The 20326-nt window shown below is 45.9% G+C and overlaps 1 long non-coding RNA gene across 1 annotated transcript in view; it reads right to left on the bottom strand.

Annotated features, from left to right (window-relative positions):
* Positions 1-1368: 1368 nt before the first annotated feature.
* Positions 1369-20326, bottom strand: part of LOC130295576 (uncharacterized) — a 97473-nt gene continuing 78515 nt past the window's right edge. The window contains exon 4 of the long non-coding RNA XR_008848917.1: positions 1369-2599. This is a non-coding gene — a long non-coding RNA (uncharacterized LOC130295576). The remainder of the gene's footprint in view (positions 2600-20326) is intronic.

Raw genomic sequence — 20326 nt, 5'->3', positions numbered from 1 at the left:
CCCATGTGCCTCCAGCTGTTGCAAGACTACAACTCCCAGCATTTACGGTCTGTCAGTGCACTCTGGGAGTTGTAGTTTTGCAACAGCTGGATGCACACGGGTTGGAATCACTGAGTTAGGAAACAGACTCTTGCTCAGTGTTTCCCAACCAGTGTGCCTACAGCTGTTGCAAAACTACAATTCCCAGCGTGGCCAGACAGTCAGGGATGCTGGGCATGTAGTTCTGCAATATCTGGCCCTTCAGATGTTGCAGAACTACAACTCCCAGCATGCCTGGACAGTCTGGGCATGCTAGGAGTTGTAGTTCTGCAACAACTGGGGAAGAACAGTTTGGAGACCGCTAAGTAGTGGCCTCCAAACTGTAGCCCTCCAGATGTTGCAAAACTACAACTCCAAGCATGCCCAGACTGTCCAGGCATGTTGGGAGTTGTAGTTCTGCAACATCTGAAGGGCCAGATATTGCAGAACTACACGCCCAGCATCCCTGACTGTCTGGGCATGCTGGGAGTTGTAGTTTTGCAACATCTGGAGGGCTACAGTTTGGAGACCACCATATAGTGGTCTCCAAACTGTGTCACTTCAGATGTTGCAAAACTACAACTCCCAGCATGCCCAGACAGTCAGTGAATGCTGAAATTTGTAGTTTTGAAACATCTGGAGGACCACAGTTTAGAGACCACTACACAGTGGTCTCCAAACTGTGACCCTCCAGATGCTGCAAAACTACAACTCCCAGCATGCCCAGACAACCTTTGGCTGTGTGGGCTTGCTGGGAGTTGTAGTTTTGCAGCTTATAGAAGGCCACAGTGAAGATCACTTATAGCAATCTTCACTGCAGCCTTCTCCGCCGCACTTTCCGGCCGCCGTTCTTCCTGCTTGCGCCACTGCTACGGGATGCCGCCTCCGAAGGTCCGGGTAAGCCGGGCCATGCTCCCCCCTCTCCGCTCGTGTTCCCCCGCTCTGTACCGACTTCCGATCGGTGGCCAGGGCGGGGGAAATTAACTCTAACCCCCTAGCTCTGCTACATACACACACTCACACACCTGCCTCTGCTACATACACATACTAACACATATACATAGACCTAACAGCGATATCTTCTTGTCTCTCCCTGCACATACAGTGGTATATTCTTAGCTGTGGTCACCATGGTTACACTACACAGGTGCAATCTCCTGCACTCATCAAGAGCAGCTGGGGAGTTTGAATTTTACACAGTTTGAAGTCTGAACAGTGCCGGAAGTATTTCACCTGCACTATAACCTGATGTATTTTCCAGTTGAATCAGGTTAGACTGCGGGTGAAGGGGTGATCATAAGTGGTCTATAATCATTTCATTTTTTTTAAAAGGTACATGAAAAAGATTTTAAGTATCACAGAGATAATCTGACTGGCGACAAAAGCATAGTAATCTCCGCAATCCAAATGGAAAATTAAATGCATGATTTAGAGCATCTTGCTAAGTGCAGTCCAAGATGGCTTTAAAAATATGGTCATCCCGCAAGATTTCTGTCGGTAAATGAAATGTACGCAGTTAATAAATTTGTGTGTACTAAATATGTCACTCCAAGGTACACCAAAACTTACACATCTGGAGGAAATGTGCGCAAAAAAAGACGCAAAAAAAAACAGCTTGCGCAAAACTTTGCGCAAAAAATTAAACACAATGTGTGTAAGAACTCCCTTCTCCAATTTCCCCAAATAGCAGGGGGGTGAAAGATATTGTAGGGAAAGTGTATAAAGAAAAAAGGGGGAGGTGTAGAATGCATTTGACTGATTTCACATTGGGGTGACCAAAACTAGGCAACCAGTACTACTCGCCAAGTTCGCACAAAAAAAGTCCCCTCCAGGAGCTCACAATTTATCAAAACCTGTGCAGAGGAAATGTTGCCCAGTTGCCCATAGCAACCAATCAGCTTGCTTATTTTATTTTTAACAAGGCCTCTGCAAAATTAATTTTAATCTGACAATGAAAATTAATCTGATTGGTTGCTATTGGCAACTGGTCAACTTTTCCTTTGCACAGATTTTGATAAATCTCACCAAAAATCTCTAAAGGATGAAAGATGATACTCTTCCTGTACATAGGTTTTGATAAATATCCCATGTGTCTAGAAGTTCAGCACTGAGGCCATTGAAATGATTGTGTTAGTTACATGAATCTGGTGTTAATAGTGAGAAATGTATAGAAAAACATGTAGTGTCCTACCTGTGCCGTCCATCAGATGAATGTTGCTGCATCCTAGGAGTTTGTTAAAAGGGAATAGAAAACAGAGCTATTTGTTTCCAAAAACAGCACCATACCTGTCCTCATGTTGTATGTAATATTACAAGTTTTCTCCATTCCCTTTTGAAGAATTGAGCAGCGATATCACACACAACATTAGGACAGAGGTGGTGCAGTTTTCAGAAGAAATCAGCTCTGATTTTCTCATCCTGGATTACCCCTTTCAACTTCTCTTTGCTGAATGTTTTCTTTATCCTGTCCTAGGCATTTTGAAGGCATGCTAGGAACCAATCTTCTTGGTTTGTTGGTTGTATTCGGCTGCTCCTGGCCATCCTCCCTCTGATCCTTGAAATGTCTTGTCTTCTTTGTTGCCTGATTATAAGAAAGGCAAAGATATAGCTAATCCCTTGTGAGGTCACATGTGTGATGTCACCAACCTTGTCTCACAGTTCTATAAGCGAGGGAAGAAATGTAAAAAAACACACACACATATAATATATATATAGATAGATACTTGTCTCTATTGCTATGGAAAAGGGTAATTTTTGAATTTTTCTGCCATTTTCTTCTACATAGTAGTTCTATTCTGCATGCTTTAATATATATATATATATATATATATATATATATATATATATATATATATATATATATATATATATATATAACTCAATCTGGGAGATTTATCAAAACCTGTGCAGAGGAAAAGTTGCCCAGTTGCCCATAGCAACCAATCAGATCACTTATTTCATTTTGCAGAGGCCTTCCTAAAAATGAAAGAAGCGATCCGATTGGTTGCTATGGGCAACTCAGCAACTTTTCCTCTGGACAGGTTTTGATAAATCTCCCCCAATGTGTGTATGTGTGTACGTTCCGGCATCACGTCCAAACGGCTAAAGATATTAACATGAAACTTGGTACACATGTTACTTATATGTCAACAACAAACATAGGATAGGTGATTTAACCCTTACTCACCCCCATTTGCCAGGGGAGGGGTTTATGCTTAAAGTCCCATACAAGTCAATGGGAAATGTGTGTTCCCACATAACTTCAAGAGATATTTCAATACCTGGTACACATATTACTGGTCAGGATAGGAGGTCAGGATATGAGGACAGGAAAGGAGGATGGGATAGGAGGTCGGGATAGGAGGATGGGATAGGAGGACAAGGATAAGAGGTCGGGATAGGAGGTCGGGATAGGAGGTCGAGATAGGAGGACGAGATAGGAGGACGGGATATGAGGACAGGATAGGAGGATGGGATATGAGAACGAGATAGGAGGAAGGGATAGGGGACGGGATAGGAGGTCGAGATAGATGGACTGGATAGGAGGTCAGGATAGGAAGTCGGGATAGGAGGTCGAGATAGGAGGACGGGATAGGAGGACAAGATAGGAGGACGAGATAGGAGGACGGGATAGGAGGTCGAGATAGGAGGTCGGGATAGGAGGTTGGGATATGAGGATGGGATATGGGGTTGGGATATGACAACAATATATGAGGAGGGGATATGAAATCAAAAGCTTCCTCCTTTGTTTATTTTCCTCCCCAACAAGGATTAGAAAGGAAAAACCGGGCAATGCCGGGTATTCAGCTAGTATATATATATATATATATAAAACTCAATGGGAGAGATTTAACAAAACTTGTGCAGAGCAAGAGTGGTGCAGTTGCCCTTGGCAACCAATCAGATTGCTTCTTTCATTTTACAGAGGCCTTTTAAAAAAAGGAAAGAAGCAAGCTGATTGGTTGCTATGGGCAACTGGGCAACTTTTCCTGTGGACAGGTTTTGATAAATCTCCCCCAATGTGTGTGTGTGTATGTATGTGTGTATGTTCCAGCATCACGTCCAAACGGCAAAAGATATTAACATGAAACTTGGCACACATGTTACTTATATGTCAACAACAAAGATAGGATAGGTGATTTAACCCTTACTCAACCCCATTTGCCAGGGTCAGGGTTTTTGTTTAAAGTCCCATACAAGTCTATGGAAAATATATGTTACTGCATAACTTTTGAAATGGCTGGAGATATTTCGATAATACCCTTAACTACCCCATTTGTGAGGGTCAGGGTTTTTGTTTAAACCCCTCACGACGAGTGACGTACATGTACGGCGCCACGAAGTGTCACTTGGCATGCGGCGACGTACATGTACGGCGCGGGGTTCCGGGAGCGCCGCGTCACCGGTAGCGGTGATCGGGCCGGGATGACTGCTGTTATCCAACAGCAGGCATCCCGGCACATCGCCGAGGGGGTACTGAGACCCCCCCATGACCGCGATGGGCGCCAATCGCAGGTCAATTCAGACCTGCGATCTGCGCGATTCCGGGTCATACGGGTCACTGGTGACCCGGTGACCTGGAAAATAAGAGGGTTCGGGGGTGTCCGAGACACTCTTGATCCCCCTGAAGGGATAGGTGCCACCCCTCCTATCCCTGCTATTGGTCGGCCGAGCAACCGACCAATAGCAGACCGTGGGAAGAGGGGGGGGTTAAAGTTCGGTTTCCCCGCTTTGCCCACCTATCGGTGTCCGGGCAAAATGGGGGAACTGTCCAGGGACCGGCGCCGAAGGTCCCTTACCTGGATCCCGGAGCGCGATCCTCCATGCGGGGATCCACCACGTGCAGTGGCAGCAGCAATTCATCCGGGTCCTGCCAGGTGAGTTGTTGCCTAGCAACATCCGGAGGACCACAGTTTACAGAGGGGTTCAGGTTGTAGATCACTATACAGTGGTCTCAAACTGTAGACCTCCAGATGTTGCAAAACTACAACTCTCAGCATGCCCAGACAGCAGTTTGCTGTCTGGGCATGCTGCGAGTTGTAGTTTTGCAACATCTGGAGGGCCACCGTTTAGAGACCACTGGACAGTGATTTACAACCTGAACCCCTCTAAATCTTGCAAAACTACAACTCCCAGCATTCAGGAACAGCATAAGGCTGTCTTGGCATGCTGGGAGTTGTACTTGCGTGCCTCCAGCCGTTGCATAACTACATCTCCCAGCATGCCCTTCCGCAATCAGTACATGCTGGGAGTTGTAGTTTTACAACAGCTGGAGGCACACTGGTTGGAAAATACTGAGTTAGGTCATAGAACCTAATTCAAGGTTTTCCAACCAGTTTGCCTCCAGCTGTTGCAAAACTACAACTCCCCGCATGCATGGTCTATCAGTGCATGCTGGGAGTTGTAGTTTTGCCCCCCCTCCCATGTGAATGTACAGGCTACATTCACACTGGCGGCAGATTACAGTGAGTTCCCCGCTTCAAGTTTGAGCTGAGGCAAATTTTCTGCCACAGCTCAAACTCCTAGCGGGAGACTCAGTGTAATCTGCCTCCAGTGTGAATGTAGCCTGTACATTCACATGGGAGGGGGGGCAAAACTACAACTTCCAGCATGCACAGACAGATCATGCATGCTGGGAGTTGTAGTTTTGCAACAGCTGGAGGCACACTGGTTGGAAAATACTGAGTTAGGTCATAGAACCTAATTCAAGGTTTTTCAACCAGTGTGCCCCCAGCTGTTGCAAAACTACAACTCCCAGCATGAATGGTCTGTCAGTGTATGCTGGGAGTTGTAGTTTTGACCCCCCTCCCATGTGAATGTACAGGCTACATTCAGACTGGCGGCAGATTACAGTGAGTTCACCGCTTCAAGTTTGAGCTGCAGCAAATTTTCTGCCGCAGCTCAAACTCCCAGCGGGAGACTCAGTGTAATCTGCCTCCAGTGTGAATGCAACCTAAAAACACTACACTACACTAACATAAAATAAAGAGTAAAACACTACATATACACACATACACTGCCCCCCCTACCACCCCCCTTCCCCAATAAAAATGAAAAACTTATTGTACGGCAGTGTTTCTAAGATGGAGCCTCCAGCTGTTGCAAAACGAAAACTCCCAGCATTTCTGGACAGCAATTGACTGTCCAAGCATGCTGGGAGTTTTACAACAGCTGGAGGCACCCTGTTTGGGAATCACTGGCATAAAATACCCCTATGTCCCTAATTCAGGCCTCAAATGCGCATGGCGCTCTCACTTTGAAGCCCTGTTGTATTTCAAGGCAACAGTATAGGGTCACATATGGGGTATCCCTGTACTCGGGAGAAACTGCCTAACAAATTTTGGGGGGCTTTTTCTCCTTTTACCCCTTCTGAAAAGGAACAGTTGGGGTCTACACCAGCATGTTAGTGTAAAAAAATTAACATTTTTACACTAACATGCTGGTGTTGCCCTATACTTTTCATTTTCACAAGAGGTAAAAGGGAAAAACGCCCCCCAAAATTTGTAACGCAATTTCTCCCGAGTACGGAGATACCCCATATGTGGGCACAAAGTGCTCTGGGGCACACAACAAGGCCCAGAAGGGAGAGTGCGCCATGTACATTTGAGGTGATTTGCACAGGGGTGGCTGATTGTTACAGCGGTTCTGACAAAACACACCCACATGTGACCCCATTTTGGAAACTACACCCCTCACGGATTTTCCTTACAAGCAGAGAGCTTCAAAGTTAGAAAAATGCAAAATTTAAATTTTTTTCATCAAATTTGGGGATTTTTCACCAAGAAAGGTTGCAAGTTACCACAAAAATTTACCACTATGCTAAAGTAGAATATGTCACGAAAAAACAATCTCAGAATCAGAATGATAAGTAAAAGCATTCCAGAGTTATTAATGTTTAAAGTGACAGTGGTCAGATTTGCAAAAAAGGGCTTCGTCCTAGAGGTGAAAATGGGCTGCATTAAAGTCCCATGCAAATCATTGGGAAATGTATTCCCACATAACTTCCGTACAGCTGAATATATTTAAATAATACCTGGTACACATATTACTTGTATGTCAAATAAAAAGATATGATAGTTAAATTAACCCTTACATACACCCTTATATAAAAGATGGGTTTTTGTTTCAAGTCCGATGCAAGTATATGGAACTTCCAGTACCTTACTCCACAAGCTCCGTTCTGCATCTCCTGGTGAATGTGTCAATCCGGCTTGCAAGCCATACCCCATCTCACATAGACAAGCCCACATTTTAAGCCCCACTCCTTATATTATCTACCCTTATTGTGCATCGGTCTGGCTTGCAAATCACGCCCAGTCCCACAAAGCCACGTCCCCTTCTATTTTCAGCTTACAATATCTTCATCACAAATCAGTCCCATCTGAGGACAGGATATGAGGATGGGACATAAGGAAGGGATATGAGGTTGGCATATGAGGACAGGGTATGAGGATGGGATATAAGGATGGTATATGAGGTCGGGATACAAAGACGGGAAATGGGGACAGGATATGAGGATGGGATATAAGGTTGGGATATGAGGACAGAATATGAGAATGGAATATGAGGAAGGGATAGGAGGTCGAGATATGAGGACAGGATTTGAGGATGGGATATGAGGATAGCATATAAGGTTGGGATATGAGGACAGGATATGAAGTCGGGATATGAGGACAGGGTATGAGGTTTTTTTTACATAAGGACGGGATATGAGGTCAGATAGGAGGTGGGAATATGAGGACAGGATATAAGGATGGGATATGAGGTTGAGATATGAGGACAGAATAAGAGAATGGAATATGAGGACAGGATAGGAGGTCGAGATATGAGGACAGGATTTGAGGATGGGATATGAGGATAGCATATAAGGTCGGGATATGAGGACAGGATATGAAGTCGGGATATGAGGACGGGATATGAGGTTGGGACATAAGGACGGGATATGAGGTCAGCATATGAGTATGGGATATGAGGATAGCATATGAGGACAGGATATGAGGATGGGACATAAGGACGGGATATGAGGTTGTGATATGAGGATGGGATATGAGGACAGGATATGAGGTCGGGATATGAGGATGGGATGTGAGGACGGGATATGAGAATGGGATATGAGGTCAAGATAGGAGGTGGGAATATGAGGACAGGATATAAGGATGGGATATGAGGTTGAGATATGAGGACAGAATATGAGAATGAAATATGAGGACGGGATAGGAGGATGGGAGATAAGGACGGGATATGAGGATGGGATATGAGGACAGGATATGAGGTCGGGATAGGAGGACGGGATATTAGGTCTGGATAGGAGGACAGCATATGAGGAAGGCATACGAAGTCGGGATATGAGAATGGGATATGAAGACAGGATATGAGGTCGGGATATGAGGACAGGATAAGAGGATGGGATATAAGGTCGGGATATGAGGTAGGGATATGAAGACAAGATGTGAGGACGGGATGTGAGGTCGGGATATGAGGACAGGATATTAGGTTGTGATAAGAGGATGGATATGAGGACAGGATATGAGGTTGGGATACACTAATGCTCTTCTCACTTTGCCAAGTTATCGGACAACCTGGCCCAAAATTATAGATTATAGAAGGATAGCAGCATAAGGGAAAAATACACATTTTGAACCGAAAAACCCATTCAAAATACAGGCCTACGTCCTCCCCTTCAAGCTGCCTGTCCATCTCCAAATATACCCTTTTTAATAATAATAATACACTCCTCCTTTGCATTGAAAAAAAAGCAAACAGTAAAGTTGCCACATGCAGCCATCCTTTCATCTATTGGTCCTTCTGCACCTATTTTCCCAAACCATGCACTCATACTGTTCTAATTTTTAGGTTGTGATAAGAGGATGGATATGAGGACAGGATATGAGGTTGGGATACACTAATGCTCTTCTCACTTTGCCAAGTTATCGGACAACCTGGCCCCAAAATTATAGACTATCAAAGGATAGCAGCATAAGGGTAAAATACACATTTTGAACCCAAAAACCATTTGAGTTTTTAAGTTCAAAATACAGGCCTACCTCCTCCCCTTCAGCCTGCCTGTCCATCTCTAAAAATAACCTTTTTAATAATTATACGCTCCTCCTTTGCATTTAAAAAAGCAAACAGTAAAGTGGCCAGATGCAGCCATCCTTTCATCCATTTGTCCTTCTGGCACCTATTTTCCCAAACTATGCACTCATACTGTTATCATGTCGCCAAGTTATTAGACTACCTGGCCCAAAAATTATGGATTATAAAAGGGTAGCAGCATAAGGGGAAATTACCGTATTTATCGGGGTATACCACACACCGGCCTATAACACGCACCCTCATTATACCAAGGATATTTGGGTAAAATAAAGTTTTTTACCCAAATATCCTTCATAAAATGAGGGTGCTTGTGTATACCCCAATACACTGTTTCTGACCCCACAGAAGCCCCCAGGAAAGACAGGGGGAGAGAGGCCGTCGCTGCCCGCTTCTCTCCCCCTGCCTTTCCTGGGGTCTAGAGCCCTGCTACTGCCGCTTCTCTCCCCCTGCTATCGGCGCCGCTGCCCCTTCTCTCCCCCTGGCTATCGGTGCCGCTGCCCCATTGCCTGCGCCGATAGCCAGGGGAGAGAAGCGGCGCCGGCAATGGGGCAGCGGCACCGATAGCAAAGGGGAAAGAAGGGGCAGCGGCACCCATTGCCGGCGCCGCTGCCCTGTAGCCTTCCCCATCCCTGGTTGTGTAATTACCTGTTTCCAGGGTCAGGTCCACGCTGCTTCAGGCCTCCGGTGTGTGTCCCCTGCGTCATTGCTATGCGCTGCGAGACGCAATGACGAGTGACGTCACTCGTCATTGCGCCGCGCCATGCAACGCGCAGCAACGACGCAGGTTATGCACACCGGAGGCCTGAAGCAGCCCTGACCCGACCCCAGCAACAGGTAATTATACAACCGGGGATGGGGGAGGCAACGATGCAGCGGCGCCGGCAATGGGTGCCGCTGCCCCTTTTCTCCCCCTGTCTGTCGGCGCCGCTGCCTCATTACCGGCACCGCTTCTCTCCCCCTGGCTATCGGCGCCGGCAATGGGACAGCGGCACCGATAGCCAGGGGGAGAGAAGGGGCAGCGGCGCCGATAGCAGGGTCTCTGCACCTGCAAAAGCCGCTGCAATTCCATCATTTAAAGCGCCCGCTTTAAATCACTGAACTGCAGCGGCTTATCGGCGTATAACACGCAGATAGACTTTAGGCTAAAAATTTCAGCCTAAAAAATGTGTGTTATACGCCGATAAATACGGAACACATTTTGAACCGAAAAACCCATTTGAATTATTACGTTCAAAATACAGGCCTACCTCCTCCCCGCTGCCCCTTCTCTTCCCCTGGCTATCGGTGCCGCTGTCCCATTGCCAGCGCCGATAGCCAGGGGGAGAGAAGCGGAACCGGTAATGGGGCAACGGCAACGATAGCCAGGGGGGGATAAGGGGCAGCGGCACCCATTGCCGGCGCCGCTGCCCCGTTGCCTCCCCCATCCCTAGTTGTATAATTACCTGTTGCCGGGGTCGGGTCCGCGCTGCTTCAGGCCTCCGGTGTGCGTCCCCTGCATCATTGCTATGCGTTGCGAGACGCAATGACGTGTGACGTCTCTCGTCATTGCGCCGCGCCATGCAAAGCATAGCAACGACGGAGGCCTGAAGCAGCGCTGACCCGACCCCAGCAACAGGTAATTACACAACCGGGGATGGGGGAGGCAACGGGGCAATGGGTGCCGCTGCCCCTTCTTTCCCCTGTCTGTCGACGGTGCTGCCCCATTGCCGGCGCCGTTTCTCTCCCCCTGGCTATCGGTGCCGGCAATGGGGCAGCGGCACTGATAGCCAGGGGGAGAGAAGGGGCAGCAGCGCCGATAGCAGGGGTAACCATTATACACTCATACTGTTTTCACTCTGCCAAGTTATCGGACAACCTGGCCCCAAAATGATGGATTATAAAAGGATAGCAGCATTAGTGAAAAATACACATTTTGAACCCAAAAACCCATTTGAGTTTTTAAGTTCAAAATACAGGCCTACCTCCGCCCCTTCAGCCTGCCTGTCCATCTCCAAAAATACCTTTTTTTAATAATTATACACTCTTCGTTTGCTTTGGAAAACAAACAGTTGAGTTGCCATATGCTGCTATCCTTTCATCGATTTGTGCTTCTAAACCTATGTTCCCAAACCATCATACACTCATACTGTTTTCCCTTTGCCAAGTTATCGGACAACCTGGCCCCAAAATTATGGATTATAAAAGGATAGCAGCATAAGGGAAAAATACACATTTTGAACCCAAAAACCCATTTGAGTTTTTAAGTTCAAAATACAGGCCTACCTCCTCCCCTACAGCCTGCCTGTCCATCTCCAAAAATACCCTTTTTAATAATTATACGCTCCTCCTTTGCATTGAAAAAAAGCAAACAGTAAAGTTGCCAGATGCTGCCATCCTTTCATCCATTTGTCCTTCTGCATCTATTTTCCCAAACCATGCACTCATACTGTTATTATGTCGCCAAGTAATTAGACTACCTGGCCCAAAAATTATGGATTATAAAAGGGTAGCAGCATAAGGGAACATTACCGTATTTATCGGGGTGTACCACGCATCCGCCTATAACACACACCCTCATTTTATCAAGGATATTTGGGTAAAATAATTTTTTTACCCAAATATCCTTCATAAAATGAGGGTGCGTGTGTGTGCATGTGTATACCCCGATACACTGCTTCTCACCCCACAGAGCCCCCAGGAAAGGCAGGGGGAGAGAGGCCGTCGCTGCCTGCTTCTCTCCCCCTGCCTTTCCTGGGGTCTAGAGCCCTGCTACCGCCTCTTCTCTCCCTCTACTATCGGCGCCGCTGCCCCTTCTCTTCCCCTGGCTATCGGTGCCGCTGTCCCATTGCCAGCGCCGATAGCCAGGGGGAGAGAAGCGGAACCGGCAATGGGGCAACGGCAACGATAGCCAGGGGGGGATAAGGGGCAGCGGCACCCATTGCCGTCGCCGCTGCCCCGTTGCCTCCCCCATCCCTAGTTGTATAATTACCTGTTGCCGGGGTCGGGTCCGCGCTGCTTCAGGCCTCCGGTGTGCGTCCCCTACATCATTGCTATGCGTTGCGAGACGCAATGACGAGTGATGTCACTCGTCATTGCGCCGCGCCATGCAGCGCATAGCAACGACGCAGGGGATGCACCACGGAGTCCTGAAGCAGCACTGACCCGACCCCAGCAACAGGTAATTATACAACCGGGGATGGGGGAGGCAACAGGGAAGCGGCGCCGGCAATGGGTGCCGCTGCCCCTTCTTTCTTTCTTTCTACCTCCTCCCCTACAGCCTGCCTGTCCATCTCCAAAAATACCCTTTTTAATAATTATACGCTCCTCCTTTGCATTGAAAAAAAGCAAACAGTAAAGGTGCCAGATGCGGCCATCCTTTCATCCATTTGTCCTTCTGCATCTATTTTCCCAAACCATGCACTCATACTGTTATTATGTCGCCAAGTAATTAGACTACCTGTCCCAAAAATGATGGATTATAAAAGGATAGCAGCATAAGGGAAAAATACATATTTTGAACCCAAAAACCCATTTGAGTTTTTAAGTTCAAAATACAGGCCTACCTCCTCCCCATCAGCCTGCCTGTCCATCTCCAAAAATACCCTTTTTTAATAATTATGCACTCTTCATTTGCTTTGGAAAAACAAACAGTTAAGTTGCCATATACTGCTATCCTTTCATCGATTTGTGCTTCTACACCTATGTTCCCAAACCATCATACACTCATACTGTTTTCACTTTGCCCAGTTATCGGACAACCTGGCCCCAAAATTATGGATTATAAAAGGATAGCAGCATAAGGGAAAAATACACATTTTGAACCCAAAAACCCATTTGAGTTTTTAAGTTCAAAATACAGGCCTACCTCCTCCCCTACAGCCTGCCTGTCCATCTCCAAAAATACCCTTTTTAATAATTATACGCTCCTCCTTTGCATTGAAAAAAAGCAAGCAGTAAAGTTGCCAGATGCGGCCATCCTTTCATCCATTTGTCCTTCTGCATCTATTTTCCCAAACCACGCACTCATACTGTTATTATGTCGCCAAGTAATTAGACTACCTGGCCCAAAAATGATGGATTATAAAAGGATAGCAGCATAAGGGAAAAATACACATTTTGAACCCAAAAACCCATTTGAGTTTTTAAGTTCAAAATACAGGCCTACCTCCTCCCCTACAGCCTGCCTGTCCATCTCCAAAAATACCCTTTTTAATAATTATACGCTCCTCCTTTGCATTGAAAAAAAGCAAACAGTAAAGTTGCCAGATGCGGCCATCCTTTCATCCATTTGTCCTTCTGCATCTATTTTCCCAAACCATGCACTCATACTGTTATTAAGTCGCCAAGTAATTAGATTACCCTGCCCAAAAATTATGGATTATAAAAGGATAGCAGCATTAGTGAAAAAAAACACATTTTGAACCCAAAAACCCATTTGAGTTTTTAAGTTCAAAATACAGGCCTACCTCCTCCCCTACAGCCTGCCTGTCCATCTCCAAAAATACCCTTTTTAATAATTATACGCTCCTCCTTTGCATTGAAAAAAAGCAAACAGTAAAGTTGCCAGATGCGGCCATCCTTTCATCCATTTGTCCTTCTGCATCTATTTTCCCAAACCATGCACTCATACTGTTATTATGTCGCCAAGTAATTAGACTACCTGGCCCAAACATTATGAATTATAAAAGGATAGCAGCATTAGTGAAAAATACACATTTTGAACCCAAAAACCCATTTGAGTTTTTAAGTTCAAAATACAGGCCTACCTCCTCCCCTACAGCCTGCCTGTCCATCTCCAAAAATACCCTTTTTAATAATTATACGCTCCTCCTTTGCATTGAAAAAAAGCAAGCAGTAAAGTTGCCAGATGCGGCCATCCTTTCATTCATTTGTCCTTCTGCATCTATTTTCCCAAACCACGCACTCATACTGTTATTATGTCGCCAAGTAATTAGACTACCTGGCCCAAAAATGATGGATTATAAAAGGATAGCAGCATAAGGGAAAAATACACATTTTGAACCCAAAAACCCATTTGAGTTTTTAAGTTCAAAATACAGGCCTACCTCCTCCCCTACAGCCTGCCTGTCCATCTCCAAAAATACCCTTTTTAATAATTATACGCTCCTCCTTTGCATTGAAAAAAAGCAAACAGTAAAGTTGCCAGATGCGGCCATCCTTTCATCCATTTGTCCTTCTGCATCTATTTTCCCAAACCATGCACTCATACTGTTATTAAGTCGCCAAGTAATTAGATTACCCTGCCCAAAAATTATGGATTATAAAAGGATAGCAGCATTAGTGAAAAAAAACACATTTTGAACCCAAAAACCCATTTGAGTTTTTAAGTTCAAAATACAGGCCTACCTCCTCCCCTACAGCCTGCCTGTCCATCTCCAAAAATACCCTTTTTAATAATTATACGCTCCTCCTTTGCATTGAAAAAAAGCAAACAGTAAAGTTGCCAGATGCGGCCATCCTTTCATCCATTTGTCCTTCTGCATCTATTTTCCCAAACCATGCACTCATACTGTTATTATGTCGCCAAGTAATTAGACTACCTGGCCCAAACATTATGAATTATAAAAGGATAGCAGCATTAGTGAAAAATACACATTTTGAACCCAAAAACCCATTTGAGTTTTTAAGTTCAAAATACAGGCCTACCTCCTCCCCTACAGCCTGCCTGTCCATCTCCAAAAATACAATTTTTAATAATTATACGCTCCTCCTTTGCATTGAAAAAAAGCAAACAGTAAAGGTGCCAGATGCGGCCATCCTTTCATCCATTTGTCCTTCTGCATCTATTTTCCCAAACCATGCACTCATACTATTATTATGTCGCCAAGTAATTAGACTACCTGGAACAAAAATTATGGATTATAAAAGGATAGCAGCATAAGGGAACATTACCGTATTTATCGGGTGTACCACGCATCCGCCTATAACACACACCCTCATTTTATCAAGGATATTTGGGTAAAATAATTTTTTTACCCAAATATCCTTCATAAAATGAGGGTGCATGTGTGTGCATGTGTATACCCCGATACACTGCTTCTCACCCCACAGAGCCCCCAGGAAAGGCAGGGGGAGAGAGGCCGTCGCTGCCTGCTTCTCTCCCCCTGCCTTTCCTGGGGTCTAGAGCCCTGCTACCGCCGCTTCTCTCCCCCTGCTATCGGCGCCGCTGCCCCTTCTCTCCCCCTGGCTATCGGTGCCGCTGTACCATTGCCAGCGCCGATAGCCAGGGGGAGAGAAGCGGTGTCGGCAATGGGGCAGCTGCACCGATAGCCAGGGGGAGATAAGGGGCAGCGGCACCCATTGCCGTCGCCGCTGCCCCGTTGCCTCCCCCCATCCCTAGTTGTATAATTACCTGTTGCCGGGGTCGGGTCCGCGCTGCTTCAGGCCTCGGGTGTGCGTCCCCTACATCATTGCTATGCGTTGTGCGACGCAATGACGAGTGATGTCACTCGTCATTGCGCCGCGCCATGCAGCGCATAGCATTGACGAAGGGGATGCACTCCGGAGGCCTGAAGCAGCGCTGACCCGACCCCAGCAACAGGCAATTATACAACCGGGGATGGGGGAGGCAACAGGGAAGCGGCGCCGGCAATGGGTGCCGCTGCCCCTTCTTTCTTTCTTTCTACCTCCTCCCCTACAGCCTGCCTGTCCATCTCCAAAAATACCCTTTTTAATAATTATACGCTCCTCCTTTGCATTGAAAAAAAGCAAACAGTAAAGGTGCCAGATGCGGCCATCCTTTCATCCATTTGTCCTTCTGCATCTATTTTCCCAAACCATGCACTCATACTGTTATTATGTCGCCAAGTAATTAGACTACCTGGCGCAAAAATTATGGATTATAAAAGGATAGCAGCATAAGGGAAAAATACACATTTTGAACCCAAAAACCCATTTGAGTTTTTAAGTTCAAAATACAGGCCTACCTCCTCCCCTATAGCCTGCCTGTCCATCTCCAAAAATACCCTTTTTAATAATTATACGCTCCTCCTTTGCATTGAAAAAAAGCAAACAGTAAAGTTGCCAGATGCGGCCATCCTTTCATCCATTTGTCCTTCTGCATCTATTTTCCCAAACCATGCACTCATACTGTTATTATGTCGCCAAGTAATTAGACTACCTGGAACAAAAATTATGGATTATAAAAGGATAGCAGCATTAGTGAAAAATACACATTTTGAACCCAAAAACCCATTTGAGTTTTTAAGTTCAAAATACAGGCCTACCTCCTCCCCTACAGCCTGCCTGTCCATCTCCAAAAATACGATTTTTAATAATTATACGCTTCTCCTTTGCATTGAAAAAAAGCAAACAGTAAAGTTACCAGATGCGGCCATCCTTTCATCCATTTGTCCTTCTGCATCTATTTTCCCAAACCATGCACTCATACTGTTATTATGTTGCCAAGTAATTAGACTACCTGGCCCAAAAATTATGGATTATAAAAGGGTAGCAGCATAAGGGAACATTACCGTATTTATCGGGTGTACCACGCATCCGCCTATAACACACACCCTCATTTTATCAAGGATATTTGGGTAAAAGAATTTTTTTACCCAAATATCCTTCATAAAATGAGGGTGCGTGTGTGTGCATGTGTATACCCCGATACACTGCTTCTCACCCCACAGAGCCCCCAGGAAAGGCAGGGGGAGAGAGGCCGTCGCTGTCTGCTTCTCTCCCCCTGCCTTTCCTGGGGTCTAGAGCCCTGCTACCGCCGCTTCTCTCCCCCTGCTATCGGCGCCGCTGCCCCTTCTCTCCCCCTGGCTATCGGTGCCGCTGTACCATTGCCAGCGCCGATAGCCAGGGGGAGAGAAGCGGTGTCGGCAATGGGGCAGCTGCACCGATAGCCAGGGGGAGATAAGGGGCAGCGGCACCCATTGCCGTCGCCGCTGCCCCGTTGCCTCCCCCATCCCTAGTTGTATAATTACCTGTTGCCGGGGTCGGGTCCGCGCTGCTTCAGGCCTCTGGTGTGCGTCCCCTACATCATTGCTATGCGTTGTGCGACGCAATGACGAGTGATGTCACTCGTCATTGCGCCGCGCAATGCAGCGCATAGCATTGACGAAGGGGATGCACTCCGGAGGCCTGAAGCAGCGCTGACCCGACCCCAGCAACAGGTAATTATACAACCGGGGATGGGGGAGGCAACAGGGAAGCGGCGCCGGCAATGGGTGCCGCTGCCCCTTCTTTCTTTCTTTCTACCTCCTCCCCTACAGCCTGCCTGTCCATCTCCAAAAATACCCTTTTTAATAATTATACGCTCCTCCTTTGCATTGAAAAAAAGCAAACAGTAAAGGTGCCAGATGCGGCCATCCTTTCATCCATTTGTCCTTCTGCATCTATTTTCCCAAACCATGCACTCATACTGTTATTATGTCGCCAAGTAATTAGACTACCTGGCCCTAAAATTATGGATTATAAAAGGATAGCAGCATAAGGGAAAAATACATATTTTGAACCCAAAAACCCATTTGAGTTTTTAAGTTCAAAATACAGGCCTACCTCCTCCCCATCAGCCTGCCTGTCCATCTCCAAAAATACCCTTTTTTAATAATTATGCACTCTTCATTTGCTTTGGAAAAACAAACAGTTAAGTTGCCATATGCTGCTATCCTTTCATCCATTTGTGCTTCTACACCTATGTTCCCAAACCATCATACACTTATACTGTTTTCACTTTGCCAAGTTATCGGACAACTTGGCCCCAAAATTATGGATTATAAAAGGATAGCAGCATAAGGGAAAAATACACATTTTGAAACCAAAAACCCATTTGAGTTTTTAAGTTCAAAATACAGGCCTACCTCCTCCCCAACAGCCTGCCTGTCCATCTCCAAAAATACCCTTTTTAATAATTATACGCTCCTCCTTTGCATTGAAAAAAAGCAAACAGTAAAGTTGCCAGATGCGGCCATCCTTTCATCCATTTGTCCTTCTGCATCTACTTTCCCAAACCATGCACTCATACTGTTATTATGTCGCCAAGTAATTAGACTACCTGGCCCAAACATTATGAATTATAAAGGGATAGCAGCATTAGTGAAAAATACACATTTTGAACCCAAAAACCCATTTGAGTTTTTAAGTTCAAAATACAGGCCTACCTCCTCCCCTACAGCCTGCCTGTCCATCTCCAAAAATACCCTTTTTAATAATTATACGCTCCTCCTTTGCATTGAAAAAAAGCAAACAGTAAAGTTGCCAGATGCGGCCATCCTTTCATCCATTTGTCCTTCTGCATCTATTTTCCCAAACCATGCACTCATACTGTTATTATGTCGCCAAGTAATTAGACTACCTGGAACAAAAATTATGGATTATAAAAGGATAGCAGCATTAGTGAAAAATACACATTTTGAACCCAAAAACCCATTTGAGTTTTTAAGTTCAAAATACAGGCCTACCTCCTCCCCTACAGCCTGCCTGTCCATCTCCAAAAATACGATTTTTAATAATTATACGCTTCTCCTTTGCATTGAAAAAAAGCAAACAGTAAAGTTACCAGATGCGGCCATCCTTTCATCCATTTGTCCTTCTGCATCTATTTTCCCAAACCATGCACTCATACTGTTATTATGTCGCCAAGTAATTAGACTACCTGGCCCAAAAATTATGGATTATAAAAGGGTAGCAGCATAAGGGAACATTACCGTATTTATCGGGTGTACCACGCATCCGCCTATAACACACACCCTCATTTTATCAAGGATATTTGGGTAAAAGAATTTTTTTACCCAAATATCCTTCATAAAATGAGGGTGCGTGTGTGTGCATGTGTATACCCCGATACACTGCTTCTCACCCCACAGAGCCCCCAGGAAAGGCAGGGGGAGAGAGGCCGTCGCTGTCTGCTTCTCTCCCCCTGCCTTTCCTGGGGTCTAGAGCCCTGCTACCGCCGCTTCTCTCCCCCTGCTATCGGCGCCGCTGCCCCTTCTCTCCCCCTGGCTATCGGTGCCGCTGTACCATTGCCAGCGCCGATAGCCAGGGGGAGAGAAGCGGTGTCGGCAATGGGGCAGCTGCACCGATAGCCAGGGGGAGATAAGGGGCAGCGGCACCCATTGCCGTCGCCGCTGCCCCGTTGCCTCCCCCATCCCTAGTTGTATAATTACCTGTTGCCGGGGTCGGGTCCGCGCTGCTTCAGGCCTCTGGTGTGCGTCCCCTACATCATTGCTATGCGTTGTGCGACGCAATGACGAGTGATGTCACTCGTCATTGCGCCGCGCAATGCAGCGCATAGCATTGACGAAGGGGATGCACTCCGGAGGCCTGAAGCAGCGCTGACCCGACCCCAGCAACAGGTAATTATACAACCGGGGATGGGGGAGGCAACAGGGAAGCGGCGCCGGCAATGGGTGCCGCTGCCCCTTCTTTCTTTCTTTCTACCTCCTCCCCTACAGCCTGCCTGTCCATCTCCAAAAATACCCTTTTTAATAATTATACGCTCCTCCTTTGCATTGAAAAAAAGCAAACAGTAAAGGTGCCAGATGCGGCCATCCTTTCATCCATTTGTCCTTCTGCATCTATTTTCCCAAACCATGCACTCATACTGTTATTATGTCGCCAAGTAATTAGACTACCTGGCCCTAAAATTATGGATTATAAAAGGATAGCAGCATAAGGGAAAAATACATATTTTGAACCCAAAAACCCATTTGAGTTTTTAAGTTCAAAATACAGGCCTACCTCCTCCCCATCAGCCTGCCTGTCCATCTCCAAAAATACCCTTTTTTAATAATTATGCACTCTTCATTTGCTTTGGAAAAACAAACAGTTAAGTTGCCATATGCTGCTATCCTTTCATCCATTTGTGCTTCTACACCTATGTTCCCAAACCATCATACACTTATACTGTTTTCACTTTGCCAAGTTATCGGACAACTTGGCCCCAAAATTATGGATTATAAAAGGATAGCAGCATAAGGGAAAAATACACATTTTGAAACCAAAAACCCATTTGAGTTTTTAAGTTCAAAATACAGGCCTACCTCCTCCCCAACAGCCTGCCTGTCCATCTCCAAAAATACCCTTTTTAATAATTATACGCTCCTCCTTTGCATTGAAAAAAAGCAAACAGTAAAGTTGCCAGATGCGGCCATCCTTTCATCCATTTGTCCTTCTGCATCTACTTTCCCAAACCATGCACTCATACTGTTATTATGTCGCCAAGTAATTAGACTACCTGGCCCAAACATTATGAATTATAAAAGGA

This window comes from Hyla sarda, chromosome 11 (genome assembly GCF_029499605.1).
Source record: "Hyla sarda isolate aHylSar1 chromosome 11, aHylSar1.hap1, whole genome shotgun sequence".
NCBI lineage: Eukaryota > Metazoa > Chordata > Amphibia > Anura > Hylidae > Hyla > Hyla sarda.
This window is presented reverse-complemented; position numbering and strand designations above follow the sequence as displayed.